Source organism: Biomphalaria glabrata, chromosome 1 (genome assembly GCF_947242115.1).
Source record: "Biomphalaria glabrata chromosome 1, xgBioGlab47.1, whole genome shotgun sequence".
Classification (NCBI taxonomy): domain Eukaryota; kingdom Metazoa; phylum Mollusca; class Gastropoda; family Planorbidae; genus Biomphalaria; species Biomphalaria glabrata.
This window is the reverse complement of record NC_074711.1, coordinates 42,220,000-42,245,596: the sequence shown is the minus strand read 5'-3', so window position 1 is coordinate 42,245,596 and position 25,597 is coordinate 42,220,000. Positions and strand designations below refer to the sequence as shown.

General features: G+C 34.0%; 1 protein-coding gene and 1 long non-coding RNA gene across 4 annotated transcripts in view; one reads left to right on the top strand and one right to left on the bottom strand.

Annotated features, from left to right (window-relative positions):
* The window catches only part of LOC106057771 (neuronal acetylcholine receptor subunit alpha-10-like), a 199,171-nt gene that overhangs the window by 107,831 nt on the left and 65,743 nt on the right, over positions 1–25,597 (bottom strand). The gene's annotated exons all lie outside the window — the stretch shown is intronic.
* LOC129927618 (uncharacterized) lies at positions 6,980–15,091 on the top strand. Its single transcript, XR_008779227.1, has 2 exons — positions 6,980–9,264; positions 14,601–15,091. It is a non-coding gene; the product is annotated as an uncharacterized LOC129927618 (long non-coding RNA).

Here is a 25,597-nt window from a genome sequence, read left to right as displayed (position 1 = left end):
GACGATACTTCACTTTATTAAGACCTATAAGATATTGTCTTGATTGATGAACATTCGGGCTGAATGCAGTATTTCACGTACTTAGTTCTATATATTTGGGGCGTGATAAAACGTTTGATTTCCGAACCGAAGTATCCCGGGTTCGAATCTCAATGAAGACTGGGATTTTTAATTTCGGAATTTTAAAGGCGCCCCGAAGTCCACCCAATTCTAATGGGTACCCGACTTCAGTTGGGGAAAGTAAGGCGTTTTTTAATTTTTAAAATATCTCCTATAATAAAACAAAGTTACAAAGACAGTTTGTGTAGAAACACAAACTGAAAATCGGCCCCCGAAGGGGTCCACCCAGGCAGGTAATAAGGCAGGTTCCAATACTATCAGAATGAAATTCTATCAAAGACAAAAGACAGAAAATAATGGAGAAAAAAAGGTTAACTGATCTCGTGTGGTGCCCCAGCGGTCCAGCAGACCAAATAATAGGTGAAAGTGAATGTGAAGTATGAATATCTAATTGATCTAATTGTTTTGTAAATGGCTAATCTCTTATTCCTCAAGAATAAAACATATGAAAAAAATTTTTTTTTTCTTTGGTTAGGTGTTTTAACCTGTTCATTGTACTGCAGTTCACGTGATAATATGAACAACTACTTATTAATTGTTGTTTTAAATTATGTCTGACTTATATGCATACTAAATAGATTTTTTAATCTTTAAAAAAATAATTAACATTTTTTTAATGTAAATATAGTACTTAGTATAACAGAACTTACATAACTTAACAATACAAATATATATTTGACAAAAAATCTACAATTGTTTATATAAAGGTGTTCAAAATATGAAATACAATGACCTTAATGATTAAGAGCCTCAAGTGTTTGTTACTATTAATATTGAATAGTTGTAAAAGTGGTGTATTTTTAAGAAAAAAATTGCTTGCATAAGTGATTTTTAAAAATTAGATTTTTCGCGTTCAGAAAAGAAAAAAGTAGCCGTTGCATCAGAACTTTGAATGGTCTAAAATATTGTGATGTCGGATTTTCACTATCTTTTCTAGTTTACGCGATCAAATCGGGACGGACAGACGGACAGATGGACAAACACAAAACTAATAGCGTCTTTTCCCCTTTCGGGGGCCGCTAAGAAACAACAACAACGTATCAATTATGAAGCGGTTATTACGTGTTTTGCCATTATGTCCAGTGAGATTGAATCACTATGGCAGACATATACATTATAAATATATAGGTCTGTGATTTCTAGCTTTCATACATCTTTGAAATAGTAAGACGGCCATGATAATTGAAAGAGTCACGTGACTTAGTCCTGCGAAATAGAGTTTATTATAAAAAATTTTGTTGATTCCATCAAACCAGAAAGTCATTTATTTTTATTTTTTTGCCTGTAGTCGACAATAACACAGAGTGTCTATTTAACAAACAGTACCCAGTATGAATGTGAGTATAAGACAGTATGTGTGTGTGTGTGTGTTATAGACAACTAGGCAGCCAAACTTAAATGGTCCATTACTTTGTGAAAGTCTATCACTACCGTCCTTCTCTGGAGTCTGCCACAGCCCTAGTTCTTCGAAGGAAACATGGAAACATGAACGATTTGACCAAGCAAGGGGAAACCGCCAGTCTGACCAAAACAAGGGCGAGAACTAGTGATTGCGTTAGAATCAATCAACGTCTGCAACTGTCACGAACAATAATTGATTCACGGCGCCTTTTTTTCTACAACTTCTTTTGTTTATGTCTATAGTCTCCTAAGCCATTCTTTGACCAAAACAATCTACTGTCTGTTTTAGTTCTAGCGTACTTCTCTTTTAGTACCAAGATTATATCAACTCTGTCTGTCTGTCTGTCTGGTACAAAGTGTCTGTTATTTCTCTCACACCCATTCAGGGATCAACTTGAAACTTCGCACACTTATTCATTGGCATATGAATAATTGCCAAGCAAGGAATAATTGTGAGAAGCTTCAGCCTGATCCAAGAATGGGTGTGGGAGAAATAACGTGAACACACTTTATTTATTGACATAGACAAGACATGAATCAATAAACAAAAGTAACCAATCAGACAATTAATTACTGGTAATTCATTATTTTGTTTAATAGCAACAAGGGAAATTTATACTTCAGTATTCACAAATATGGTTAAAATTGTTGGGTTTAGTTCCCTTAAATAATTGTTTACGCTTTTTCTCTATCATGCATTTTCCGATTAAGTTGATACTTTGAAGAATTATTTATTGTAACTAACAAAACATGAATCAATAAACAAAAATACTCAATTAGTCAATTAATTATTTTTTTATATCGAATAAGGAACATAAATTGTACATTATTAGTAGATATAATTTTAAGGACGGAGTTCTTCCCCATTATATAAGCTTTTTAAAAAAGTATTTCGTATATTTTGCTTGTTTTTACTTACATGTTCTACTTTGTATGTACAAACAATTCAGTATGCTTGTCATTAAGTAATCTACTACTGACTTGCAGATAACGGATTTATAGTAAATACTGACATTTTAGAAATTATACTCCTATTAGTAAATGTGTAGGTCATGTTTATTGTGGTAAAGATAAGGTTAATACTTCTAGTGCAAAAGGTAATATTTTAATGGTAAAGATCATACTTTAGTGATTGTCATACTTTAGTGGTTAAGGTCATAATTTATCAATAAAGGTCATACATTAGTGGTTAAGGTCATATTTTAGTGGTAAAGGTCATACTTGAGTGTTAAAGATAATACTTTAGTGGTAAATGTCATAGTTGAGTGGTAAAGGTCATAGTTGAGTGGTAAAGGTCATACTTTGTGGGTTGTCCTATTTCAGTGGTAAAAGTCATATTTAAATGGTAAAGGTCATTCTTTTAGTGGTAAAAGTCATACCTGATTGGGGTTATGGTCATAACTTTAGGGGTAAATTTCATAACTATAATGGTAAACGTCACACTTCTGGTGGTAAAGGTAAAGGTCATACTTCTTTTAGTCAAGGTTATACTCATTAAAGTAACATTTCTGTAGTTAGGTTAAAGAAGCATATACAATCATAATTGTGCAATTGTTCGAAAAGGTTCTATCTCTCCTGGTCAAAGATGGTAATTCTAGGCTATACTAAACTCTGAGTGATGAATCACAACTAGTAGTCATAACAGAATTCTTTTACCAAGCAAACAAAAATAAATTAAAACTTAAAACATTTTTTTTTCGTTTCGTATTCAAAATCCATTGGAGATTTTCACACTAAAAGTTAACAATTACAGAACAGCAAAATAGAAAAACAAGAGAAAACTCTATGAAGAAATATCATGGCGATGTAATGGTACCACCTAAAGACCAAAAATTACACAATAAAAAAAATAAAATTGGGAGCGATTCGGAAATAAATCGGAAAAAACAAACAATGATGTCATTTTGAAAGATCCCTTGCCAACTAATTAATAACAATTACTTTGTGCTAGAGGAGGTGAAGAAGCTTGGAATTGGAATTTCGATTCTACATCACTGAAAGGTGCAAACTACTCAGTTAGTCAAATACTTTGGTTAGTAAGACTTACGTATTCTGTTCACAGGATTCACCAAAAAGCTTGCTATTTATGGATTGTCTTCCATGTATGAAAGTCTCCAATGTAAAAACCACAGTTCTTCTGTAATCTTTCAACTCTTTATGTTCACACATTTTTGATTAACCAAAAAGCTTGCTATTTATGGATTGTCTTCCATGTATGAAAGTCTCCAATGTAAAAACCACAGTTCTTCTGTAATCTTTCAACTCTTTATGTTCACACAATTCGGATTCATCAAACAAGATTGAACGAGGTCGAAAAAAAAAAAAAGGTTCCATCACCCAAGAGAGTTATGTTTGTTAAATGTAATAGTCCGTCCAAATGTGTTCACTCCCTTGACTACACTATTCATCATCTATTTTTAAAAAAATATTTGTATTTTTGTATATACAGAGAGAAGCAAATTTTGGTCGTATTGATAAAAACAAGAAAAGACAAATTAAAAATAAATAAATAAAAAAACGACCATCTGCGTCGAAGCCCACGAGATAGCCCTGTGATTGCTTTGCTCTACCAGGCGTCACCAGGTCATTTTTTTTTTATTTCGGACATTGGCAGATACACCCTAGCCTCCAATCAACTAGTGACTAAATTGTGAATCAGTTAAAGTGAAAGTGAAATAAGACTGAAGTAGTACTTTTATATCGGATAGAAGGAAGTCTAACCACGGATGAAAGGAATCAACGCTTTTGGGTCGAGTCACATTGAAATATACAATCACAATCAAAGTTAAGGTCACAGCTAAAGTCATTATTACAGGTAAAATCAAGGTCACAATCAAAGTCAAGGACACAGTTAAATTCACAGTCAAAGTAAAAATCACAGCTACAGTTCCTTTACTATGATGGTAAAAGTTAGTGTAACCATCAGTCACAATTATAGTCCAAGTCATCGTCAAAGTCAGGATCAGTCAAAGTAGTTATCACAGCCATAGTCAAGAACAAAGTCCCAGACACGATCACAGTCAAACTCATTGAAAAGTCGCACTTAAAGTCACGTCAAAGTCAGACGCATGAGACGAAAAGAAAATTTAAATAGACCGTCGGTGGACAACGAATTTGTTGGAATGAGATATGGAAAAATATGCAGGTCACAACTGGGTTTGCGTAGCCATGTCAAACACTGGGCACACATCCGTCAATCTTCGGAATCAAAGATATTGCCATTATTATTATACAATTGTATCTATATGAATACTAAATTAGGCGGAATGGGCAAGACATGTTGTGGAACGTGTTTGGAAGTGCAGATAGTCCTGACCGAACACTTCTAGTGTGCAAAAGGACCAACGACTAGTTTTGAGTCTGTGGTGTGTACCATGTCGTAGCCTAAGGTTAGTAGAACGATAAATATGACGTGCCATGGTTACTGAATCCCCCACTTTCTCCTAAATTATTCTGAACTAAATTTGACAAAAGTGTTGTTTTTTCTTTAATTCACCAGCCTCACCAACTTGGCTACGTTGAAACCTGAACCAAAGAATCTCTGCTTCTAAACAACAATTATTAGTTTTAATGTAGACCCCCAGTGTTGTAAACATTGTGTTTTATTAGAAGAATATTCCCCCATAAACAGGCTGCAAGACTTAACGAAAGCTGAACTTCACATGATTAGATAACTCCTAGCTAATTTCAATATTTTTGTTCGGTGATTATCAACCCTTGATTGCACCAATTTCACGAGCATGTATCCTCTCGATAGTTGGCTCGCCTCATTCTCCCCCTCCCCGTGTTTTTTTGTACCTTTATGTCTCGGAGAGGAGGGTGGAAAAAAAAAGATGGGAGCAGATACATCGTGTTGTCATAACGCATCTTTCTCTCTACGCAGAAGAGTCATTAAGGATATTGTTTTACAGGAGTCAAAGCCAGGCTGGCAGTCACGGCGCTAAACATTCCTAAGCGGGTCTAGAAACAGATGGAAGGACAAGCCCTCGATGTGGAAACACTGAAAGGAAAGCTAATCTAAAGCCAATTCACGCAAGAGCAAGCTCCAGGGCTGCAACAACATGGCTGCTTCCACAGGGGGAGAGGGGGAGATAATTCAACCTCACCTCATTCATATCGAGTTAATACTTTTTCATGCAAGATCTAACGCGGGCTCAGGAGCATATTTAATAAAAATAAAAAAAGACAATGTTTCTTTAGTTTTTTTTTTCCTTTCCTGATTTTGTTTTAGTTTGTGTTTGGGTTCAGAAGGTAAGAGGTACTTATTGATTCTACAGACGTTCTCTCCCTTTGCTTAAGAAACTACATTTTATCAAAGCTCTAGCCCAAATCGTGACTGGTGTAAGCTAAATTTATTTTTCTAGACATATAGACTAACGCTCTGTAATGTTCGTTTTAGTATTACCCTTGTTTGTCTATTCTTGTGTTGTCGGTCTGTACCTGTTGTTACTTGCCTTTCTGTAACATGCAAGCGCAATACATCAACTGAGAGAAGAGAACTTTCTTAGAACTTTCTGGGTTGGAGAGGTTTTATTTGCACGGAACGGATTCCAGTAAGATAAATTCTTATCTTCGCCTTTCTTATCTTATTAGCTACAGACGTTCTCTCAAAAGATAAAATAATTACGTCCTACTTTTATAATAAAAATATTTGAAGATCAATGACTTTCTAAATATGGAATCCTAAAAGTCAGACATTTACGAATGTGTCAATTTACAAATTAAAATTAAAGATTGGTCTCCCTGGGACCATGTTTGGAGGCTGTAAGCAAGTGGAGGCCCTAAGCTATAACTTATGTTGCCTAGAGATAGATCCAAAGCTGCATACAATGGGGTTAGACTGTGAAAATGATGCGAATTTGAACTTTTAAAACATATAACCAGGCTACTTAATTGAGGTTCTAGAAAAATAACTACTACAAGTCTACAATTCCAATGAACATTCAAGTAGTTAATACAGTCACTACAATCTATGCACTATCTTTTCTTTGGTGGGAGGGGGGGAACATCAGCCAAATAGGGTGCGAAGAAACATGAACAAAATAAAATGGACCAAATTTTACTGGGCTTGTTAGTGTTTCTGTATGTCTTGGTGGATCAAGTCGACATAAGATCTTTTATGTTTCTGTATGTCTTGGTGGATCAAGTAGACATAAGATCTTTTATGTTTCTGTATGTCTTGGTGGATCAAGTCGACGTTTTGTGATGATTGGAGTGAAGACTTTTATGTCTTACATTTTATGTCTCTCAGTCTCATTGTCTGCTTGTAGATGGAAGACTAAAGTTCAGACTTTTATAACCGTCAAAGGTCTGGAGACCTGGAGGGTTCTCAAACTTTGATTTTAAGACATAGTTAACTAAATGACATCATAGAAGACAAAATGGAATTTTTATTGTCTCTGACACAAGAAAGTCTTGATCTATTTAAATATACTCATAGAGGTCCACCTGCCTACCTAATATGCTTATGTTAGACACCTTATTTATATAGGTTAGTTATTTTAGTTATTTAGCGACGCACCATAGTAGACGCATATTGAACGGGACTAGTGACGTTTGGGATATGTTGGGTTAGAGACCGGAAAATCAGTTAGCGATAGAACAATCCAGGGTAACGACGTGTTTAGTGACAGAGACTTCTACTGTGGCCTTTTATCAGAATAAATCCTTCTAAATTTGTTCATCATCGTTCGACTACATCTCTTCACTTGTTACAATTGATGTGCCAGTTCTTGTTTGTGTTGTCGTTCAACTGCACGTAATACACCCGAACAATTACACCCAAACGATTGCAGAGTAATTGGTTGACTTCAAGACAGCCTGAACTAGCAACATCACAGTGGCGACCCCGAACCTCGAAGCCGGACCCCTGATGAAGCTGAACGTCGAACCGGACCTCGAAGCAGAACGTTTACTCAGGTGAGGGTCGTGCACTCGAAGATATAAGATTTCATCGGAGTACGGCTGAACACAGCATCATCGCAGAGTGACTTTGTTCTAGATCTACATGCAGTCGTCGCCTGTTTGATCGCACGTTCAACGAGCCGTTAACTCAGGGTGACCTTCGTCAGGACAGTAATCATCGCAACGTCTGGTCTACCTAACCAGTATAGTATCAAAGCCTGATCTTCATATGCTGAATCGACCTACAACCAGAGAAACCGTTCATTCATAACGGGTGAGAGATCGTTAGTGAACCTGTTGGACATATTTTTTCTTCGTCATAGGAGCCACATTGAGTATCAAGTTTTACCTCGTCAGTTTCGAGAAGGACAGTTTGCCCGCTGTCAGAAGTATTGTGAGTACTACAAGTTTGGTAGCTAACTAAATCGAAATCGCTCTGTCGTCTTACCCTTGGAGAGATTCTTGTGGAGCAGTTTGCTCATTGAACCGGTTGCTTGCCACGTTTATAACGGTCACTGTGTTTAACCTTTGGAAGGTTAGTAAAGTTGTATGTATCATTACTGAACATTGATATATTTAGTATTCGTCGGTCTAGACCATATCTAGACGTGCTGATATTGTTGTGGAAATAGCTACATCCACTTAATTTCGTTGAAAACCGTTAATCGTCTAACGGAACGTCGTCGGAGGTGACCTTGGTTTCACCTAGTCTACATTGGACAGTTTGGTCTAGTGAAGCAGAGTACAACAGCAAACTTCGTCGTACTACCAGAGTAGCAGCAGAAGCAGTGAACTATTTTAGAGAACCGTTATTCGTCAGCCCAGATCAAGTCATCGTCAAGAAAGTCGTTATTCGTCAGCCCAGATCAAGTCATCGTCAAGAAAGCCGTTATTCGTCAGCCCAGATCAAGTCATCGTCAAGAAATTCGTTATTCGTCAGTCGTCCAGATCAAGTTGCCGTCAAGAGACTGTTATTTGTCAGTAGTCGTCTACACAAGTCAAGTCATCGCCAGAAGAACCGTTAACCTATTCGTCAGTAACTGTGTACACAAAGTCGTCGGAACTACACATACGGTCATCAACAGTCGTCGAAGAAACTGGAACATTTTGCTGTGGCATATCAGGACATCTGTGGCATTACGTGGGATACTGGTAGCACCGGAGAACAGAGTCAGAACTGGAAGAGAGGCAGTGGAATTTGTTGTGATCTAGCATATTCGGGAGTCCGAACAAAGGGATCTTTCTTATCAAAAGCTAAGTGCCATTTTTCTTATTAGTATATGTTTAGATTGCCCTTAGAAATAGATTTTGTCTAAATTTGGTACGTTAGCCTGAGTAAAATCAGGTGGTGCGCCTTAAAACCCGTCGGGGTAGAAGACGTAATTTAGATGAAAAGCTATATTATACATTTAGGGTTGTAATTTGTTTTGTTTGTGTAAACGTCATATCCGTTGTTGCCTGGTTACTTCGTGACGTTATCATTGTGTGCCATATTGTCACATCCCAACCCATAGTGATAGTCTCATTTAATTATTTCATTTGTTTATATTATTTTAAATTATTTATTTTTATTAATTTAATTAGATCTGTATTTTTTTTTCACTTAATGATAGAAAGTGCGGGTAGGATTCTTTTACTGTGAATCAGACTAAAATAATTTTAGTTTGAGCGGTTAAAATCAAATATGATTTTGCCATGAGAATAATGCCGAAACTGGCTATGTAGTCAAACACTATCGTCTGGCTAAATTTAGATCTGCAAATTGTTGTACATCTCTTTGGTACAATTTGATTATCTAGACTCTAATTTGAAATATTATTAATTGGAAGATGAATGAAGGTAGTACATTCTAGATATATATATCTTGTTGAAGATATATTTGACATTGTATACACATATTTGTTTCGTATGGTTAAATAGAACCATAATCTACTCTAGATCTAGACTCTAGACAGTCTTTGAATTTACTCTGGACACTTCACTGTGACTTCAGTGCCAGTCATACCAGGTTTTAAAATTGATCATAGTTATTCATACTAGATCTAAAAGTCATAGTGCTCTTGATAACTATAGATCTAAATAGTATTATTATACACTATAATATACTAGATTTAAATTTGTGTGATACTAGACCTAATATACAGATTTGAATATAACCATAATAACTCAGACTAGATTTACACATTTACTAAATCTATAGATAGAGACATAACACTTAAAACTTGTATAAAAGTGTGTAAAAATATAAAATAAGTTTAAAGTATAGCCATAACCAATATAGGCTAAGTAAAAATATATATAAAATATAAAACACAATGGCTACATCGTCATATGTGGACCTTAAGGAGGTTAAGGAAACAGCTATGCAGGATGGAAAGGCCATGGAGTTAAAAGGAAAGGATTTAGCAGCTTATGTACAGCAAGTTGTGAGGGAAGAAACAGAACGTCAAAAACAAGAAATGGAGAGACAGAAAGAAGAAAAAAGACAAGAGATAGAAAGACAAGAAAGGATCAGAAAGGAAGAATATGAGAAGCAAAAAGAGGACCAAGAAAGGCAAGACAAAGAGAGAGAAAAAATTAGAGAACATGAAGCTAAAATGGAGAAGATGAGATTGGATGCAGCACAAGCCAGAGCTCAAACTGAACAAGGAAATAACACAAATAACTCAAATAATTATACCACTCAAAGAGACAACCCTAATTCACAAACATGGCTAAAGAGAAAAATACAAAGTTTTGATGAACAGAAGGATGACATTGGTGATTTCCTGAAAAGATATGAGGCAAAAATGTCTACATTTAATATGCCTGAAGAAGAATGGTCTGAAATACTGATAGACTTTGTTCATGGTCAAGCTCTAACAATATGCCAAAATCATGACCATCATATTGATGATAGCTATCAGGTTTTAAAAAGAGAGTTGTTAAATGCCTATGGTCATAATGCTACAACTTTTAGAAAGAAATATTTTGACAATATACCATCATTAGAAATAGAACCCCAAACTACCATTAATATGGAAAAGGATTTCTTCAATAAGTGGGTAAAATTAGAAAAAGTGAATAGCTCTTATGAAGGATTAAAAAATTTTATTCTAGTGGACAACTTTGTAAATAAATGTGATCCTCAATTACAATCTTTTATTAGAGAAAGAAACCCAAAAACTATAGATGAAATAACAGAAATAATGAGAGTATACAAAAATGCCTATCCAAATAAACCATTTTCTGATAGGGATAAGAGCAAAGTAGATTTAATAGGATACACCAAAGAAAATGTTGATAGAAGTAGAAATAGAAACAGATCAAATAGTGGAAATAGAAAATATAATGAAATAACCTGTTTTAAATGTCAAGGAAAAGGTCATATAGCAGCTAACTGTAGAAGAGGGAATAGTAGGTCTGGAAGTAGAAATAGGTACAATGAACAAAATAACAGTAGATATAGGAGTAGAGATAGGAATGACAGGGGAAATTATAGAAATAGGAGTTACAGTAGGGAATACAAAAGTAAAGGTACAGATAGAGTATATTTCATGGAAGGAAATAGGAACAATTTTGCAGTGTACCCAGGGTTTGTAGATAGAATTCCAGTGGAATTAATCAGGGATTCAGGTTGTAACACTTTGGCAGTAAAAACTAAATTTGTCAAACCTCATTGGTATAAAGGGTTTACTAGGAAAGTAGAATTAGCAGATGGCACTGTAAGGGAATTTAAAGCTATAAGGGTATACATTGAAACTCCATTTTTCACTGGTTATTGTGATGGCATTGCAATACCAGAAATGAGATATGATATGTTAGTAGGAAACATAAAAGGAGTTAAAGAATGTTCAAGAAAAGAATTAGAAGACTGGCAAAACAAATACAAAAACATAAGACAAAATCATGAAAACATAGAAACACAAAATATAACAAGTATGGTAATAACAAGATCAATGGATAAACAAGATGAGAAACAGGAAAATAAAATAAATGTAATTAGTAATGATAAAGAAAAAGAAACCAGTAATGTAATACAAATAGAAAATACAGATGTTAAGGAAAGAGAGATAGAAAATGAAACACAAAATAGTCTTGAAACACAAATATCTCAAAGTGAAAAAGAAACAACACCCACATTTGCATTAGAACAAATGAATGATAATATTATTGGGAAAATATATTCAAGAATATCAGATAAAAACAATAATAATCCAATGGAGAAATTTTGTATAGAGAATAAAATATTGTTTAGACAAACAAGTAATGATAACAAGAAAATAAAACAACTTGTCTTACCACAGAAATATTGGAAAGATGTTTTAATCATGACACATGATAATAATTTAGCAGCACATAGGGGAGTAAAGAAATGTTATAGGAATTTGTCAAAACAAGTATTTTGGCCCAAAATGAAAGCAACAATCAACAAATACATAAACTCATGTGACATATGTCAAAAGAGATCTAACAAAAGCCTAGTGAATAAAGCACCTATTCAAGAAATGGATGAACCTACAGCACCATTTCAGAAAGTATCTATTGATTTAATAGGTCCTTTAATTCAAACTGAAAATAATAACAAATACATTCTAACAGTAATAGACATGTTTAGTAGATACCCAGAGGCAATCCCATTATCAAATACAAGTGCAGAAAATATCATTAATGCCATAACTCAAAAAGTAATTACAAGACATGGTATACCTAAAATTATATTGAGTGATCAGGGATCTCAGTTCAAATCAGAACAATTTAAGAAATGGACTAAACAATACAATATACAACACATATACTATTCGGAGAGTAACGGTTTATGTGAACGATATGGTGGATCATTAAAAAGATCACTAACAAAGATAATTCAGAATAATCAGAACAAGTGGGATCATTACATTAACTATGTACTATTTGCTCATAGAAACAACATCCATGAAGCAACACAATTCTCACCATATGAAATAATACATGGAAGAAAACCCAGAGATGAATTAGATGTTTTTAAAGAAAATCTAATAGATAATGAGAATAAATTAAATAATGACAGTGAAACAACAATCACAACAGAATTAAAAGAAATATGGACTCAAGCATATAACAACAATAAGAAGTATAAACAAAGTGCTCATGAGAATCTAAATAAGAAAAGACAATTGAAAACACTAGAAGTAGGAAACAATGTATTAATATTGATAAATGACCTGAAAAATAAAATTGGTAAACAATGGAAAGGTCCATTTAAGGTGATAAAACAAATTAGTGATGTGAATTATCAAATTGAAATAAATGGGAAAATTAAAACATATCACATAAATAATTTGAAAATGTATCATGATAGAGAAGATGAATTAATACAAAACATTCAGGAGGAAATAGAAAATACATTTTCAGAAAGAGAAGAATGCTTGATGATAATAACAAATGAAAATCACAATGAAAATGATATTAAGGAAATACCTGTAATAGAAACAAAAGAGAATCAAACTTGGCAAAAGATTAATCTTAATAATCTAACTAAGGAAAAGTCAAAAGATATAACTAAAATAATACAGGAATACAAAGAAATTTTTTCCAGCATACCAGGAAAAACTAATATTATTAAACATGACATTAAAGTAACAGACCCAAAACCTATCAAACTTAAGCCATATAGAATACCGATACATTTACAAGACAAAGTAAAGAAAGAAATAGACAATTTACTAGAATCAGGTATAATTGAGCCATCAACATCTCCTTATGCTTCACCAATTGTGATAGCCAAAAAGAAGAATGGAGATATAAGGTTATGTATTGATTATAGGAAACTTAACAACATCACAGAATTTGACCCATATCCAATGCCAAATATAGAGGATATTTTACATAAATTAAATGGAGCAAAATTTTTTACTAAATTGGATTTAACTAAAGGTTATTGGCAAATACCTTTAACAGAAAATGCAAAACCTTACACAGCATTTGTAACACCATATGGTATTTTTCAATGGAATTATATGAGTTTTGGATTAGTAAATGCACCTGCCACATTTAATAGAATGATGAACATGATAATTGGAAACAAAGAAAATGTTATTTGCTATTTGGATGACATATGTATTTTTAATAATAGTTGGGAGGAACATTTGGTAGATGTAAAAGAAGTATTCAAAATAATAAAAGAAAGTGGACTTACAATTCAAGCAGAAAAAGTAGAAATAGGATTGGAGGAAATAATTTTCTTAGGACATAAAGTAAATAACAACATGATTAGCCCTATTGAAGATAACATAAAGAAAGTACTTAATATTGAAATACCTACAACAAAAAGACAAATTAAAAGTATATTGGGAATAGTAAATTATTACAGAAAGTTTATAAAAAACTTAGCAGAAATAGTGAATCCACTAAATGACTTACTTAAAAAAGAAAAACCTCAAAAAGTAGTTTGTAATGAGGAATGTGTGAAAGCTATTGACAGAATTAAAGATGTTTTTAGTCATGAACTAATATTAAGACTACCTGATAAAGACAAAATATTTTATGTCACAACTGATGCATCTGGTAATGCTATTGGTGGTTGTTTAATGCAGAACTATGATAACTTACATCCTATATTATATGTAAGCAGAAAATTGTCAGAGGCAGAAAAAAAATATAGTGTCATTGAAAGAGAAGCCTTAGCTGTAATATGGGTAATTACTAAGCTAGAGAGCTATTTAATAGGAAGGAAATTCATATTATTAACTGATCATAAACCTATTCAATATATACAGCAAAAGAGCATGAAAAACAGTCGTGTTTATAGATGGTTCTTAGCACTACAGGAATATAAATTTGAAGTGAAAGCTATTAGTGGATCTGTGAATATTGTAGCTGATCTATTGTCTAGAATGACATTGAAATGAAATACTTTTGTAAATAAACTATGATTATATTGAGTATGTAATATATATTAATATATTGACACCATTTATATGTTATGAAAAAGGGAGATAAGTAAATTTGATGTTAAGCATTTAAAAGTAAGTATGGATATTTTTTTTGTGTGAATCATTTCATATATCATTGACGAAAGTTAGTTCTATGGAAAAGGGTGAGTATAAAAGAAAAATGGACAAAAGCGTATAAAAGGGTGGTAAGAAAAAAAAAAAAATTTATTGAATGTGTAAATAAAGTTTGTAATTGTTTTTTGAAATATTGTATTTTATCAGATTACTGTCAGTGAAGAACAATTGTGACTTGTGAGGTGCCCATAGGATGCCACATTTTCCTCTATGATGAACTGTGTACTAAGGAGGATGATTCTGGAATGTTATGAACTGTTATGAACATTGACATGAATATGAGGAACTGTCAAGATGAAGATGTCAAGATGAAAATGTCAAGATTTTATGTTTGTGGTCTTCCCCTTAAATTGAAAATGCCCTTGTAAGACTTGACAGTAGTGGAAAAATATTGACATATTTTTTTTTCAAGGGGGGGAGGAATCTGTTAGACACCTTATTTATATAGGTTAGTTATTTTAGTTATTTAGCGACGCACCATAGTAGACGCATATTGAACGGGACTAGTGACGTTTGGGATATGTTGGGTTAGAGACCGGAAAATCAGTTAGCGATAGAACAATCCAGGGTAACGACGTGTTTAGTGACAGAGACTTCTACTGTGGCCTTTTATCAGAATAAATCCTTCTAAATTTGTTCATCATCGTTCGACTACATCTCTTCACTTGTTACAATTGATGTGCCAGTTCTTGTTTGTGTTGTCGTTCAACTGCACGTAATACACCCGAACAATTACACCCAAACGATTGCAGAGTAATTGGTTGACTTCAAGACAGCCTGAACTAGCAACATCACACTTAGTACGAACTTTCTCTTAGACTTTGTTTTAATTATGCATATCTTAGGGACAGCTTCCGAGATATAAAAAGTAAACATTTTCAACTAATTCAGGTTTAATTTGAAAATCAGATTTTTTAAATAGGAATATTAATTGTTGAGATTTAAGTTTGACAGACCGAAAGAAAGATAGGCAGCATAAACAGAATAAAGACATTTTTAAGGTGGTAGCTAAAAATACAGACAATTAAGTTAGTCTAGAGGTCTAAAGGCACCAATCTATACAGCCTAAATAAGCTAGTGAAGTGTTTCTTTAAAGTAGAACTAAATAAGTTAGTCTAGAGGTCTAAAGGCACCAATCTATAAAAACTAAATAAGCTAGTGAAGTGTTTCTTTAAAGTAGACCTAAATAGGTTAGTCTAGAGGTCTAAAGGCACCAATCTATAAAGCCTAAATAAGCTAGTGAAGTGTTTCTATACAGAAGACCTAAATAGGTTAGTCAAGTATATTTCTGAACAGAATCGATTCCCTTATCACGTGACTGATGCCCCTACTCATTGCTACATTAACGGCCCAAGGGACACAACTGTTAGTGAACAGACTGGATTTTCTCACTTCATCGGCCACGACTCCAAAGTCTCAAGAGCAGACAACTGCTCACTAGTGAACCAAAAGAAAAGGGAGGGAACGCTATAACGCCAGCTTTTTTTTTTTAGTTTTTTTTTTTCCATATAAAATTTCATTTTAAAAAAAGTTGGCATTGGGATTTAAGTGTGTGTGTGTGTGTTCGGAAATAAAAAAAAAAGGAGGGGGTGGAATGGGGTATGATGTGCCGATGTCAAAGTTCACCAAGGCATGAAGTAATCATGGGAATGAAAGGAAATACATTTCGTACCAGTTCTATGTCGTCTGCTAAGGCATGTCACGTGACATTGGGGGGGCTCAGTTCATAATTGTAAGGCGATGAACGAGCAGCGAGAGCAACAAATCAGAAACAAAACTAGTTGAAACACAAAAAGAAACAAACAAAAGAGCAACAAATCTAGAACATTCAGTTGATCATTCCAGTGCAACAAATCTAGAACATTCAGTTGATCATTCCAGTGCAACAAATCTAGAACATTCAGTTGATCATTCCAGAGCAACAAATCTAGAACATTCAGTTAATCATTCCAGAGCAACAAATCTAGAACATTCAGTTGATCATTCCAGAGCAACAAATCTAGAACATTCAGTTGATCATTCCAGAGCAACAAATCTAGAACATTCAGTTAATCATTCCAGAGCAACAAATCTAGAACATTCAGTTGATCATTCCAGTGCAACAAATCTAGAACATTCAGTTGATCATTCCAGAGCAACAAATCTAGAACATTCAGTTAATCATTCCAGAGCAACAAATCTAGAACATTCAGTTGATCATTCCAGAGCAACAAATCTAGAACATTCAGTTGATCATTCCAGAGCAACAAATCTAGAACATTCAGTTGATCATTCCAGAGCAACAAATCTAGAACATTCAGTTGATCATTCCAGAGCAACAAATCTAGAACATTCAGTTGATCATTCCAGAGCAACAAATCTAGAACATTCAGTTGATCATTCCAGTGCAACAAATCTAGAACATTCAGTTGATCATTCCAGATCAACGAGCAAGTCTCGGCAAAACGTTGACAAGAAAAAATATCGAGACAAAACAAAACAAAACAAAACAAAACAAAACAAAACAAAACAAAACAACAGATTTGGAGATCATTTGTTGTCCACTGAAAAGAGAATGTGGACATAGAAAGTTTAGAGTAAGAAAATAGGAAAACATATCGGTGGAAACTATGGGAGGGGGGGGGAACTGCTGTGTTGGGGTGAAAGCTTTCCGAACAGGCTGATTCCAAACCCTTAAAGAATGTTCCACGAGGTGAACCAAACCGTGACAGAAGGAGGCCAAGGTTATAAAGAAAGTTTGGGTGGAAACACAAACTTAAATTTGGCCCCTGAAGTGGTCCACTCAGGTAGATAAAAAGGCAGGTTTCAATATTTTCAGAAAGAATATCAGAAACTAAAAACTACAAACTATCAACAACTACAACGTTAACTGAGTCGATACAAATAGAAGAGTCGTGCTCGTGTGTTGCCGAGACTGTTGTTAGTTCGACTAACGTCTTGATACCACAGGAGACGGAGATTTATTAATGTTATTATTAGCACATTGTTAATATTCATATGTATTTGATAAACTGATACTTATAAAGATATAGTTAAATCCTAGGTGTCGCTTACAAGGACCGCATCACGAATGAAAAGATTAGAAACGGGATTATTACAGCAATTGGATCCCACGGTGACCTGATAACCACTGTCCAAAAACGTAAACTCAAACTCTATGGACACATCACAAGGTCCTCAGGGCTCGCAAAGACCTTTCTTCAAGGAACAGTACCAGGAAGAAATGAAGAGGAAGAAAGAAAGCGATGGTAAGACGGTGAATGGAATTAACTAAATGTGAAACTGGCCGAACTGATGTTATGAATGACTATCTAATATATCTAATTGTTTGGTAAAGGGGGAATCTCTAAATCAAAATCTGAACAACAATAATTTTCCCTAAGAAAACAACATTTTTCCTTTAGTTAAGTGTTCCTATCCTACTTTGGGTATATAGTGTGTCTTTGTGGTATATGGCATGTATGCATAATAGAAAACACTACATATTAATAGTTGTTTTAAATTATATTCCACCAATATGCATATTAAATAGATTTGTCTCATTAAAAAAAAAAAATTTGTGTAAATATAGGTAGCTTGTAGTAATGAGATTACTTAACTTAGTAACATGATTTTGTAAAAACAAAAATTTTGACCAAAAAATCTATAATCGTTTGCATTAATGTTTTAAAAATATGGCAAATGGTCATCTCCCTTACTAAATAGTCTCTCTTGCTTGTTACTATCAATAGTGAAAAGTTGTAAAAATGGTAAATAAAACAAATAAAATAAATCACATCCCCCAGCTGATTTTAAAAATTAAATTTTTCGCTTTCAGAAAATGAAAAAAAAATTAGTCGTTGCATTAGAACTTTGAAAGGAATAAAATATTACTTTTTTTTTTTAGTTTACGAGATCTAAAAGAGACGGACGGACAGGCAGACAACACAAAACTAATAGCGTCTATTCCCCTTTCGGGGGCCGTTAAAAATGCCAACAATTATTTAATGCGTTGACTATCAAGCAACTGACGAGTTTTTATATTTCTTTAATCTCTTTATAAATAAATGTGTTTCCTTTTAAATACGTGGCGAATGAGAAGAAACTCTTAACGTGCACTCCATTAGGCTGTAATCGTAAAGCTGTGGGCCGTTTAGTTTGCTATAAACATGGCGGTGTCTAAGTGTGGAGCAGGAAGAGATCGAGTTTGAATTTAGTACCTCAGCCACCTGGATTCAGCTCATTAACTCTCAGCATAGCGACGGAAGAAACATCCCGCTACGAAAAGTAGTCCATAATGAAACTTAGTTTTAAATTATCAGCCATAAAAAAAAATGAAAAAAAAAAAGTTTTAAATCAAAAGAGAAGACAAAGCCAACTTAATGAAAAAATTATAAACCGCAATTTCGAAATAATTTCTAGAATCTACTAATTATGTCAATACCAAACAGGAAGTGGTTATCTCTGTGTTCAGTTGGCAATAGGTTGTAAATTAAAACGCACAATAAATGTCGGCTTGAAAAAAAACTAATTACCTAAAACATAAAGAAGGGGAAGATCAATTATAAATCACATCCCCCAGAGGCCTTGAACATTTGTATCTTTTAAAGTAATTGAAACCCAGATCTGAGTTATTTTAACTTTCAAACATCTAATTCACAACTCGACAAGATCTATTGAGCTCTACATGATCTTTGCTAATTGGAAACAGAACTAATGAACAATTGTCAAAATTCACTTGATTCTATTTCCTGGGCAATCCCCATGTTAAACTCATTTCACTGAGAGCTAAGCTTCTCTATTTTGTAACTTTTTGTCGTTGCATCTTATAAAAGCTTTTTTGTTACATTTTTCAATGGAAATTAGATGTATTTAAAAAAAAAAGAGTAAATTTTTAAAATTTTATTAACAAACCCACTTACGGAGATTTACACTTCTAGTAGCACTTTCTACACAGAACGGTAAACATGTAGAGGGAATTATTTAGAAATGAAAAGTTTTTATGTTATTTCCGCTACTAGAACTTTAGGTTTGAAAAGATATATATATATATAAGGTCTGAACGGGGAACTATATATATATATATATAGATAGACAGATAGATAGATAGATAGATAGATAGATAGATAGATAGATAGATAGATAGATAGATAGATAGATAGATAGATAGATAGACAGATAGATAGATTATCCATGGTAAACTAGTAACACAGACTAAAAATACAAAATACCTATAATGAATACATGAAAAACTATCATGGAGTTCTCATATAATAATAATAATAATAATCTTTATTGTTCGTAGGTAAATTCATCGAACAATTTGTGCATTACACCAAACAACACATTACAAACTGTATGTCGCTACAGTGCAGCGCCATTTTGAAACAAAATATTTTGAAAAATCAAACAAAGCATTAGGTTTTTTTTTAAAGAAATTTATGCAAATCAAATAAGAACATAAAACTAAAATGTTATTTAACCCTGTTTAGACCAATAATAGAATATGTATCCTCTATTTGGGACCCCTCAACTCAAGAAAACATTAAGAAACTGGAACAGACACAAAATAGAGCAGTGAGATTCATAACTAACGAATTTTCCCATTTGATTAGAGTAACACAGTTTAGTTAAATCAAAAAATTTATAAGCCCTTCAGGATGGAAGATTTAAAAGTAAAGTAGCAATTATATATAAATCATTTAGCAGTATTTCCAGTGCCCCGGCTGCGACCTACATATTTTGCCACATCCAGCGCAGGCATAACCATTGTCTACGGTGGTCGATTATCATTTTCTTTTCGCTGTCTACGTCTGTCCTCGGCAGCGGATAAAGATCATGCTAATCATACAATTCCATTGTAAGTTTTGTAACAGTCATATAGTATAAAACTGGAACTCCTAGTTGACATACAAACCCGAAGCTGGTTCAGTCCATCACCCAAAACTGAACGTTTTCTCCACTTGATCTTTTAGTTTGACTGACTTCTTCACTTGATCTTTTAGTTTGACTGGCTTCTTCACTTGATCTTTTAGTTTGACTGGCTTCTTCAATTGATCTTTTAGTTTGACTGGCTTCTTCACTGGATCTTTTAGTTTGACTGGCTTCTTCACTTTCAAACTCTGTACACAGTTAGTTGTAACTTTTAGTTTGACTGGCTTCTTCACTTTCAAACTCTGTACACAGTTAGTTGTAACCATCGCAGACATTAACACCAAATTAAAAGATACTTGGCACGTCATTAGATAGTCTTTGATCCCTCACGGATCAGGTGCTAATGCCATCACCAGTACTCCACCTGTAGCACCTTGCTCATTACATGGGATCACTACCTTGAGTGACCTCAGTGTTCTCCATAGTTTGAGGTCGAGTCTTTTTTTTTTACCTGTTACCCTGGTTCATAGGCGACATAGATATAAGACAAAGGCTGCATATGGGAATAGAAAGTCAACCATTATCAATATTGTATTATAAGTACGAAGAAAAAACGTGTGCTGTTTTATATGTAACACAATGGGAACGGTTTTATCGTCTATGGTTTTATCCAACTAGCGTACGCGATTGTGTACATGCTTGATGTCATATAGGGAGATCATCTGTTGTTCGCTTTAGGTTTCATTCAAGACGCGATTAACAATTCAACAATCACGTGGTGTGTAAAATCTGACTCCATTGTAAATGTATAATTTAAACACCCTATTTAGTGTACAATTTAATCATCAAATTAAGTGTTATTGGTGGCCTCCTTCAGTTTTAGAGTGACTATGGTTCATCTCGAACATTTTTTCATGTGACCGTGGAACCCTATTTTGGAGAGACACTCCCGTCCACATATATCGCAGGTTAAGGTGACTTACGCTTTGGTGGTAGAGGAGTAAAGTGTATTATTATGTGTGCACCCAGGTTATCATATTAAGTATACTATCAGGCAATCATATTAAGTGTACAATCAGACTATCATATTGATTGTATAATCAAGGCTATCATATTAAGTGTACAATCAGGATATCATATTTAGTGACTTCAATGTTTGATGTAAATGGAGCGCACAAGTTCTATGATATTTACAAACAAATCTAGATACCTGGCATCAACATCCAAATCTTAGAACGCACACAGAATAGAATGTAACAAACCAACGTGTTGAGAGAAACATAACTGTTCAAATGTTCAATTACAATGAAAAACACAGGAAACGTTTTTTTGGTCAACTCAAGTCATGACACAAATTAAGATCAACTCAAGTCATGACACAAATTAAGATCAACTCAAGTCAAGCCAGCACCACATATAGAATCAAATATTAGATAAATGTTTTATTTCTCTGAAGACATGGAAGACTGAAATTCTTCTATAATAAATATATTCGTACATATATGATTTAAAAATGCTGCCAGATTTTATTGTTAAATAAAAAAATTCATAAAAAATATTTACTTTAAGTGTGCCTAGAACAATAGAGCTTAGAAAATGTTCTTCTGATAAACTGCACACAATAAGCTTATTAGCACATCCTTTTTTTTTGTTAGCGGATACGCCAAAACCTTTGTTAATTATAGTATTCACGTCATTTATGAAAATCGCCAATACTTATGGAATTATTTTGATTTGTTGTTTGGTAATGTGACATTCTAATGATTAATATAAACTTTGTTGGGTTTTTTAAAAATATTTTTTTATGTTTTTCTTGTTTGGTGATGCAGCTGGTCTGAAATGTATTTTGTCCCCTGTTGGAAAGTTTGGGCACCACTGCAGCTAGACGTGGAGCTGAGTTTAAGCTCACAGTTGTGTCACGATGAAAATATAAACATAATTTATAATATAAACAATTACGACTTTCATATTCTGACACACACACACACACAAATGTGTCTGTACGCTTGACTTTGTTTCTGGCACCCAAGTCCAGAAAATGTATCCTTATTTCCCGGTGCATCATCAGCCAGTGAGTCCAACAATCAGACACTAATGCTTAGTAGCAGTCGTGCCAATACATGTTTTATTCTCTGGCCAATATTGTACTAACTGTTTAAGGAACACTTCTGTTATAAATTGTGGAACCACGGACCAGATTCTCAACCATTCATTAAAATGTTTCCCTTTTAGTCAAAAAAAGTTTTTCACGTTGCCTCCCCTGAGGAGCGCGCCAAATCATGCCAGAAAACGGATCTTGCTATTGTTGCCATTGTATAACGACAACTATTTCTGGCTTCTAAATAAAATAGTAAAACTGCCAACTGCCATGACCAGAAAGAAGAACAAAAAAAAAAAAAAAGCTAAATGTAGCACAATAATCGTCCAATCACATTGCCGGCGTTTCATCTTTATGACCAAGCATTTTATTATTTGTCTAAAAGCTAACTAGCTGATAAGTCGTGCAGTCTCACTGGCTGATAAGCGGTGCAGTCTTACTAGCTGTAGCTCGCGCTCAATGGTGCTCAGAACTATCCAGAAACATTATTTCCCGGACCACAAACAATTTAATTTGCCGTCAATAATGCGTCGTTTTCTTTTTTCAGAAATGTCTAGAGTTCTGGAACAAAGGTAGACAATAAAGCGAGGTAGAACTAGCTGGTGAGGGAGTTCCGCTTGTTACCAACTCTTCTTTCTTTGATTGAGCGAGCTAGCAGTAAAAAAAAAATGTCTCGCTCCATCAGTCAATCTACATCAAATCGGTCTCTAACGACGCAACAGCCATAGTTTGAATTAGGTTTTAAATTGGCGAGTCCGCGCATGTGCAGCCTATGGGCTGCTATATGAAACTTCAAGAGAAAAAGAGTTCTACATGTAGACCGACTTTGGTGTCCAATCAGCATTTTTTTCTTTTTTTTTTCTCGAGTTGTCAATGTAAACAAAGCAATGGCGGAAAAGACAAGACAGGATGTTTACCCAGACACATGTCTCGTGGGACACGTAAGAAGAATAGATGACATCAAAGACTAAAAGTGAAATTCGTTTTCTTGAAAAAGTGTCTTTAATGAACTATTGAACTCAATTAACAACTGAGTCAACAATTAGAATCTGAATCAGTAGATAGAATCTGAATGATCAGTTCTAAACTGAATCAACAACAACAACAAAAAACAAAACAACAACAACAGTAATATATATAATTTGAGGACGCCTAATAGTTGAGTAGTCTACAGTTGACTGAAGATATCATTCCTTAAAACCTTTGTGATGATGCTATTAAACCTATAAAGTATTTCTGTTCAGAAGACATAAAGCACTAAAATCATTCTATACATTTCATAGATCAACTTTCCTCTTCTACTCGATATTAAATGTCCTTCTGCTCTAATAGAATATCTATGGGGGGGGGGGGGGGGGGGGCGGGGGTTCATCGATGTGCAGGTTCAACATAAGACACCTACTTACTGCAATAGTGTACCAAACTTATACATGTTTCTGGTATTCCAAGTTCTGAGAGAAATACTAATCTGGAAGATTTTATTTTTCATTTCCAGGCTCATAATTGTAACACTGTAATTGTCATTGATACTATTATTACATTTATTTAGGCCATTTAAAAACAAAAACTTCATCAATACCTGAATATGAAGAAAATGTAGACCCCTAAAATCTTCAACTGCCTGTACAATCATATACGTGACACTCAGTATTATCTTGTATCTTCAAATATGAATTTTATTAGGTATTTATAACTATCAATATTATTAGAATTTACATATACCATTATTGTGTTGTGAATACAGCTGCCAATAGTGCAATGATAACTAATGAATCTACCAATATGACAGTGTCTTCACATTTCAATAATGCTCTGTACCTAACAATGTTTGTTTCATATAACTCAAAGTATTTTAATGTATATAAAATTGCTAGTAGGCCTTCAGTCACAATGTACTAATCAACCCATGCCTATATATTTTAAAATTTGTTCTAGAATGTTCATATTTTCTTTCATTTTCGTTTGTTTTCATATTGTCATATTTTGGCCGTACCCCACACCCTGATTTTTTGGCCCTCTCAATAAAGCTGCCCACATTTCAACAACACCCATTTCGGACAGTGTATTCTAGTATTGGAGCTACCCTCTTTAATCGCCCTCCGAAACACACTTCCTTCTGGCCCGTGAATTCAATATCGCTATACCTACATCTGTACCCCATCTTTAGAAAGTAATATTGTGCACATTAAGATGGTAAAATGTGTTTAAAACTAAGTTAACAACTATTTGAATATTACACATTTTTAAGCGCGTATTTTCGAATCATTCTATGGAAACATTCCTTCCCTTGACGCTCATGTTTTACAAATCTTGTTTTTGAAACAAAAGGTATCGCTTCCAATAATTTGATCCTTTTTTTTTCTTTCTTGTTTGATGAAATTGTTGGGGGAGAGGAGAGACAACTCACGAGACTTGTGTACATTAACCTAACCAAGGGAGGGAACAACCAAAAGGAAAGAACAAAGTACACAATCACTGACTGAACACACTCACACACAAAAGGATAACTCTCAAATATATTTTTTTCGAGCAGTAAAAGTTAGCTCTAAGATAGTAATATAAAATTGAAGTCAGGCCTTTTAAAATCATTATGGCTATTTAAAAAAAATGTTATTTCAAATTGAATACCTATTAATTTTTTAATCTCTGCCATTTTTATGATTTAATTTATAGTTCAACAGAAACGTGTACGACACAACTTGTGAATGCATAACTGCATACTTTCATGTTGATAGGGGATCTCAAAGTGATACGACGATACGTTCATCTATAGAAGTCGATAGAGTGACTATTGCATGCCTCGGAGAGATTAATGGGATTTGTTAAAATAGGTTGAAAACATGGTTTACAAAATGGTTAACACTTCTTTTTATGTGTGTGTGACATAAAAATTTGATTTTTAGAAAGAATTGCAGCTATCACTATAAAGGCGAGGGTGAAATCTAATTTTTATTGAAATTTAGTTTTTTAGGTCTAAACGTGACAGATGGAAGAACTATAGCAGACGAACAGAGACCCAGGCACAATAATAACTTTCTCCTACGGTGACCATTTTGTATTTAAATATTAAGTGGCAACTTTCCCTTTCACGTGAGTGGAAATCTCGACAACAGTCGTTGTTATAAAAACCTATGTTCTCCATTGTCTGTGTGCACGGGCTACAGGTCGCTTGGATTATAGAGTGCATAATGAT